Genomic DNA, 8163 nt, shown 5'->3' with positions numbered 1-8163 from the left:
AACCCAACATAAATCATCGAAATGATAAATACATGAGATAAGAAAAAGTGAACTCTGACATATTCAATAATAAGAACTGAGATATAAGGTGGAACTCGGTAGAATTATCCCGGGACCTGTATCTCATCCATTCTCGATGATAATCCTCGAAACTCATACGTAATAAAAAGTAAGTACGATACATCGAGAATCAATACGAAACAAGATCGAGACACAATGTGAACAAACACTCCTATTAAATGTCAATATGAATCATATGAATCGACAGTTAAGTTCAAAAGACCTGCAGGGTGCAGAGTCCGAATGCAGACACGAAGGTAACTCGGTTGAACTATCTCGGGACCCGTGTCTAAGGAGTAACTCGGTTGAATTATCTCGGGACTCCTATCGATCGTTTGGGATTGAGAAATGGTACAAGTAACTCGGTTGAATTATCTCGGGACTGTACCATATGGTTATGGGTAACTCGGTTGAACTATCTCGGGACCCAGCCATAAGGATCAAGTCACAAGAGACTTGCCAATGATTTAATTCGACTTAGAATCATGATGATATAAACTAAGATTTAAGATTCTGTTGAAAACTAATGCAACAAAACGAGAAAGAAAAATATCAACACCATAATAAGAAATCGAAGATGCCAAATACGTATAAACTATAAGTTTATGAAATAAACAAAGAGTTATGAAGGAAAGTAAATAAAGTATGCAATATGATTTCAAAAGAGTATTTTCTATATATAAAATGGGTTTTCAAATGTTTTAACCCTTTATGTGATATTGCGTGTAATTTGGTGAACTCACTCAGTTTTATACTGACCCCGTTGCTCCTCCCATTTTTCAGGGATGGTATGATATGATTTGAAGAGTTAAGCTTCCGAAGTTTTAATTCTCGGAAGTCATTTGTATAAGAAGAAAAAGAAGGTTTTCATTCTAGCAGTCCGCAGTAGTCTAGATATTTAGAATTTTGTATAACGCGTTTTTAACTCTGATATTATTTGTAAATGGGGTCACATGTATTTTAATATATGAAATATGTTTTGATTTGCGAAAAAATTTACACAGGTTTTTAGGCTTGCTACGGGATTTGGAGCTACCACTCCCATTCCCTAGCGCCGGTCGCGGCTCATAAATTTGGGTCGTGACACAGACGTTTTTTTAAAGTTAAACGTCGTGAATTCTACGACTCGTGCACTAAAATGTACGATGTGGAACACCGTCCTTCTCACGAAACCGTCCGTGGACGTTGCTGCTCATCCACTTTTTCCTTTTGCTCATTTCTTACTTGCTAGCTTTTCCGTCCGTTCACTATTCGATCCCACCTTTATTATTACTATCTCAAAAAGAATAAAATTTTCCTGCAACCTTAATTGTAGGAAACTTCTACAACCATTGACATGATACTTGTTGAGTGACCTCTTTCCATACAATTAATATACCTACAAAATTACATTTTCAGTTCCTCTATTTTACATAAAATATGTCCACACAATTTATGACTTCTAAAATTGCAAACTGGACAATAGTATGATAATTTATTTCCAATTGATAATCTTTCTCTATATTTTAGTTTTTTTAAACAATAGTGTTGCATATAGTAAAATGATAGTTGGAATGAAATTAAAAAAGATTATTAATTTGGTTAACTAAAATATTTTTTTTATAAGTTCAGCTACTAAAAAAATTTATTAATAATTTTTTTAAATAATACATTATTTTAGATAAATATATATTTCATCCATTTTTATTTTTTAAAATTATGATAAGTTGCACTTAAAGATTTCAGATTATTGTTACAATAGTAAATTAAAATTTAGATTATATTATTATTAATATATGAGTTAATTTTATTAATTTAATCTTTTATTTATGGTAAATTGTTAATAAGAATTATAGTTTTAGGAGTATTATTTAGAAAAATAAAAAAAATAAAATTACTCTAGATAATTAAAATATAACTTTCAACAAAATATAGGAATTAAAGTTATAACTTTATAGATATATTAAATGTATTAAAAGAGTCCAATCAACAAATGTAATGTGAATGGTTGTTGGAAAATTTTATTCAAAAGAATAAAATTTCATTGAAATTTTTTGGATTAATTGCAAATTCATACACGAACTTTACCCTAATTTGCAATTACAACATAAACTTTAAAACTTGGCAATGTTAGTAACCAACTTTACACTTTTGGCAAATCGATGCACCAAACATAAAAAATACTAACGTGAACATTGTAATATACCGCCATGTGTCGTTGCGTGATTGGTCAGTGTACCAATCTGCCAAAAAATGAAAGTTGGTTACTGATATTGCCAAGTTTCAAAATTTATGTTATAATTGCAAATTAGGATAAAGTCCGTGTATGTATTTGCAATTAACCCAAATTATTCACAACAAATTAATAAAAAGAGGGATTCAACTGAACTTATATTCAGTTTATATATAAGAATTTGTAAGATATCTTCATTATACTATTAAAATTTATAATTAGACATCAAATATGAAATGCAGAATCCCTTTTCCGAAAATCAAGTGGCATATCATTTGATTTTAGCTAAACATTTCAAATATGAAATGCAGAATCCCTTTTCTTTTTGTGGTTACTGAAAGTGAGAGTGCAATGGTGAGCAGTGGCCCAAGACAGAAGCAAACAGTGTCAACTGTAGCTTTCAGATGAGCCCTATTGCCCGCATTAATCGGGAGGAAGGCCCCATCAGGCCCCACCCGTGATGTGCAACTCTTCAGCTTTCCTCTCGACTCTTCCATACTTCTCTACAAAATTAGATATGAGATTATTAAAAAACGGCTAATCCCCTTAAAAAAACCCCACCTTTTAGCCCCATTTCAATTGCACTCTCACGTTACAAAACTACCAAATTTACCTTAATTACGACCTTTCGCTTTCAATTACACCCTCAAACATCAAATCGACCTCTTTTCACTGAAAAAATATTTAAATTAATACTTTATATTTTAATATATATTATAAATAGTGCTTAATGTTATATTTAAAATAAAAAACACTTCTTTCTAAAATTATAAAACTTAATACTAATTTTTTATTCAATATAAATAATATTATGTTATATCCGCAAATACGCCGCCTCGACTCGACTATCCCGATATTTGAACAATTTTATCGAAACTATTCCACCGTTAAAGAGATTTACATTCAATAATTTTTTAAAAATTAAATAAATTTTCTAAATATAAATAATCTTATTTTATTTTAAATAAAAAATTTAAAACTCGTTCCAACCTAACCACTCTGCCACCTAACCGCCACCACCGCCGGAAAATTTTTCGGTCATCTTCTCCAATTTCACGATGACCGGAAAATTTTCCGGTCAGCCATGGATTTGTTCATGAAGAACAGATCCGGCGACATCTGTTCTTGTAATACCCCGTAGAATTTTTAGCGTTTATTTTCGTGTGTGTCCGATTTTAATTAATTAGGACCTCGAAAATAGTGAATAAATTCACGTGATGAATTTATAAGGGTGAAAATGTGATTTGCTATGTGTTTGCCTTAAATGTGATTTTTGGCAATTTTACGTGTTAAAAGTGAATTTTGCGATTTTTCACTAAAAACCGTAAAAATAATTATTTTAAATATTTTTAAAGGCCCAAAAATATTTTAACTCAGCCCATATGATATGATTTAATGTTTTTGAATATTTGGTAAAGTTGAAATTATTTTGCCCCTAGAGTTCGAATTATTTACAAGAATGCCATAATGGCAAACTTGTAAATAATTGAAACATGATTTAATATCTAGATATTTTCTCTACTTAAACTTGGTGCCCAAGTTAATCCATCATCTTCTTCATTTTGTGGGTGCCGAATACTCCATAGCTCCCAACACAAAACCTTATACTTTTATTTTCTCTCAAAACTTTCTTCACGAAAATTGTCGGGAATATTGCGTAGATCGTGTATGTGTGTTTGCATGTTCGTTTGAGGTATAATTTCAAGCTCAAAACCTTACTTTTAGTTGCTGATGTTGGTTAAGTGTTAGAAACATGCATAGGATGGTTTATATGTGATGTTTGATGGTTGATTAACTAGTTTTAGTAATTGTTTATATGGGTTTCGGTTTTTAAATAATTTTTCCGTGAAAATTAAATTATTTATTTAAATTTCTGGGCTGATCTATATGTTGAGATTTATATATGCTTTAAAGTGTAATTTTTGTGGATTAAAAATGTTAATTAATTCGGGTGTTAATTTAAAGGTTTGAAATTCGATTTTTAATTGTTTTAAAGCTTAAAAATAGCCTAAAAATGGTAAATAAAGGGATTTTTAATTTCTGGAAATAATTTTATTTATGGATGAGTTATATTTGTGGTTGATGTTAATTAAATGGTTGATGGTGAATTTTTAGCGGTTTAATAATCGGGTTTAATTTTTAATAACTCTATTCGGCTAAAATTTGTGGAAAAAGGGTAAAACTGTCATTTTAAATTCTGGGCAGAAACTATTTATGAAAAAATTTATGAAATATGTTTGATAAGTATTTGTGGAGTTTAAATGATTTTTGTGTAGTGTTTTGGTGGTTTAATAATCGGTTTTGATTATTAATTGTTTAATCGGTTTTAAATTATTAAAACCATGAAAAAATAATTTATTGTGATTTAGGGGCTGCTGTTTTTAAAATATTAAATTAAAATATGTATTGGTTGATTTTTGGGTGATTAAAATTGTGTAAAAATAATTTTTGAACGTTTTAACGGTTTTTAAAGCTCATCGGAGTTTGACCGGAATCCGGTGACCGGAATTTGGTGACCGGAGTGATCAAATCATAGTTGGGATTCTGAGTTTGAGATTCGATGATTTATTAAATTTGGTTGGATTTGGACTTGATTGTCAAAATTTAAAGTTTAGGGGTTAAAATGTAATTTTTGTAAAAATAAAGGACCAATTTGTAATTTAACCATATTTCCAGATTATTGATGTGTATAATCTGATGTGAAATGATTTTGAGAATTGTAAAGAATTTTGATGATTTTTGAAAGAATTGGATATGTTTGCCGAAAACTAGAGTTTTTGGGTTAAATTGTACTTTTTTTCCAAAGTTGAAAGGCTACATGGTATGTTAGCCAAAGATTCCAGATTTTGTAAGTTAATAATCTGAGGTAAAATGATTTTGTTGATTTTGAAATTTATCGATTTACGGAAGGACCTAAATGGTCAATTTTGAAAAGTTTGAGGGTATTTTGGTATTTTAACCAAAAATGGAATTTAAGATAATACGGGGCTGTTTTAATAAATTTAAATAAATAACCTTGAAGTGAAAAGTGTTATTTGATATATAGAAATATATTTTATATATTAAAGTATATTTATGAAAAATGGTTTTTGCGTGTTAAAAGAAATAAATAAAGAAAGTTTGAATGAATAAAAATATGGACTTATTAAATAAGAAATAATTTGAAGACTAGAATTAATTAATTAAATTTAATTAAGATGGTATAGAGTTAATTCTAGAGTTAGGATTTTATTAATTAAGAGAATTAATATTTTGATCCTAACTAGATTCGACAAGTTGTCGAGCTATCGGGTCGGCGGACCAAGGGAATTAACGGAGTTGTTTAAAGGAGCATTGACGGAGTAATACCGTAGTTAAACGGTTTCTGTGAGTACATGTTTTTACATTTCGGTATTCGTAAAGTCTCATATTTTAACATACTGTGTGATATATGTGTTGCGGTGTTATATGTTTACATGCCTTGTATCGATGTATGTTTTATGTATATACTATATGTATATATTATTTTGATATAGAAAGGTACACACATAGTTTTTAAAATTATTATGCAATTGCTTATGCTTGAATGTGTGTTACATCGGTTGGCTTCGCTATCGATGTCAGTTTATGTGTGTGTGTTACATCGGTTGGCTTCGCTATCGATGTCAGTTTATGTGTGTGTGTTACATCGGTTGGCTTCGCTATCGATGTCAGTTTATGTGTGTGTGTTACATCGGTTGGCTTCGCTATCGATGTCAGTTTATGTGTGTGTGTTACATCGGTTGGCTTCGCTATCGATGTCAGGAATGTGTGTGTGTTACATCGGTTGGCTTCGCTATCGATGTCAGGAATGTGTGTGTGTGTTACATCGGTTGGCTTCGCTATCGATGTCAGGTGAATATGGTTGATCGGTTGGCTGTGCTATCGGTCCCATAATATTTTGTGTGTGTGTGTTACATCGGTTGGCTTCGCTATCGATGTCAGTTTATGTGTGTGTGTTACATCGGTTGGCTTCGCTATCGATGTCAGTTTATGTGTGTGTGTTACATCGGTTGGCTTCGCTATCGATGTCAGTTTATGTGTGTGTGTTACATCGGTTGGCTTCGCTATCGATGTCAGTTTATGTGTGTGTGTTACATCGGTTGGCTTCGCTATCGATGTCAGGAATGTGTGTGTGTTACATCGGTTGGCTTCGCTATCGATGTCAGGAATGTGTGTGTGTGTGTTACATCGGTTGGCTTCGCTATCGATGTCAGGTGAATATGGTTGATCGGTTGGCTGTGCTATCGGTCCCATAATATTTTGTGTGTGTGTGTTACATCGGTTGGCTTCGCTATCGATGTCAGTTTATGTGTGTGTGTTACATCGGTTGGCTTCGCTATCGATGTCAGTTTATGTGTGTGTGTGTTACATCGGTTGGCTTCGCTATCGATGTCAGGAATGTGTGTGTGTGTTACATCGGTTGGCTTCGCTATCGATGTCAGGTGAATAAGGTTGATCGGTTGGCTGTGCTATCGGTCCCTTAAGATTTATGTATGTTGTGGATATGGTTGATCGGTTGGCTGTGCTATCGGTCCCATAAGATTATGCATGTATGATGTGTTGATAAGTTTCGCCATCAATGTAGATGGATGAATTTAAGAAATGTGGTTTAATTTAAAGGTCAACGTATATGGTTGACATTCTTTGATATTGAAGTCTTGATTGAAATATGTTACGTGTGAGCTCAGGCTTCAATTGTTTTAGAGATGTTTTCAAAGGATTTCGAAAATACATAAAGTTATTTTAAATATAAAGCGGTTTTTAACTTTATGAAATATTTATTTGTAACGGCATGAACTCACCAGTATATCTGACCCACGTTGTGGAATTATTTTTCAGGAAAGCTGGTCCGATTTTGATGAAGGCTTCCGAACGTTTATTTCTCGGAAGTCTACTTTGATAAAAGACTGTAAAGAAGGTTTTAGTTCTAGTTGTCCGCAGTAGACTAGTATAGTCTTATTGTATTTAAATGTTTTAAAGCACATTTAAAACTCTGATGTTTTATCTCATCAGTTATTTAATAAATGTGTCATACGTCTCTTTTAAAAGCGAAAAATTTATAGTGTTTTTCAGGCTTGCTACGGGTTTCGGAGCAACCACTCCCATTCCCTAGCGCCGGCCTCGACTCGAGATTTCGGGTCGTGACAGTTCTTCATGAACAGATCCAAAACGGATCTGTTTCCGGTCATCGGGAGTTCGGAAAAGATGATCCGGTGGGTGGAATATTCGTCGGGTTGGGTTTTGTTTATTTTTTAAAATTAAAATTATAGGTATCTTAGGTTCGTCTCGAGAAAAATGAACGGTTTTAAATTTGAGAATATATTTAATTGATTTATATATAATAAAATATATTATTAATTTTTGAAAATTTAAAAAAGATGGTTTTTTGTTTTAATTGTAACTATGAGGACCATTTAGAATATTTATTAAAATTTGAAGTATTGAAAAAAAAGTTAATTTGATGCTTAAGGGTGTAATTGAAACCAAAAGGTGGTGATTTTAATATCTGAGGGTGTAATTGAAAGCGAAAGGTCGTAATTAGGGTAAAATTGGTGGTTTTGCAACGTGAGAGTGCAATTGAATTGGGGCTAAAAGGTGGGGTTTTTTTTAAGGGGATAAGCCTTAAAAAAAGGATATAAACGTTTGACATAAAAGGTCCCGTAAATATTTATATTATAACTTACGATATGATGTATTTAATAAAAGAATATCCAATTTACAATAAATACTATATATTTTTAATAAAATATATTTATAATTGATATAAATAAACTAAACTTTAGAAGCTCAATTTATTCCAATCTAAATATAAATAAAAATATATAAAGTATATGAATAAATTAAATTTTTTTATCTATTTAGAATTATTT

The 8163-nt window shown here is 31.5% G+C and overlaps 1 long non-coding RNA gene across 1 annotated transcript; it reads left to right on the top strand.

The window, feature by feature from the left end:
• The first annotated feature begins 3515 nt into the window (after positions 1 to 3515).
• LOC126655895 (uncharacterized) lies at positions 3516 to 7349 on the top strand. The gene is made up of 2 exons (XR_008791081.1): positions 3516 to 3965; positions 7133 to 7349. It is a non-coding gene; the product is annotated as an uncharacterized LOC126655895 (long non-coding RNA).
• Positions 7350 to 8163: the final 814 nt, after the last annotated feature.

Source organism: Mercurialis annua, linkage group LG7 (assembly GCF_937616625.2).
Source record: "Mercurialis annua linkage group LG7, ddMerAnnu1.2, whole genome shotgun sequence".
Lineage (NCBI taxonomy): Eukaryota > Viridiplantae > Streptophyta > Magnoliopsida > Malpighiales > Euphorbiaceae > Mercurialis > Mercurialis annua.
Note: the sequence above shows the minus strand (reverse complement) of the source record. Positions and strands in the feature narration are given on the sequence as shown.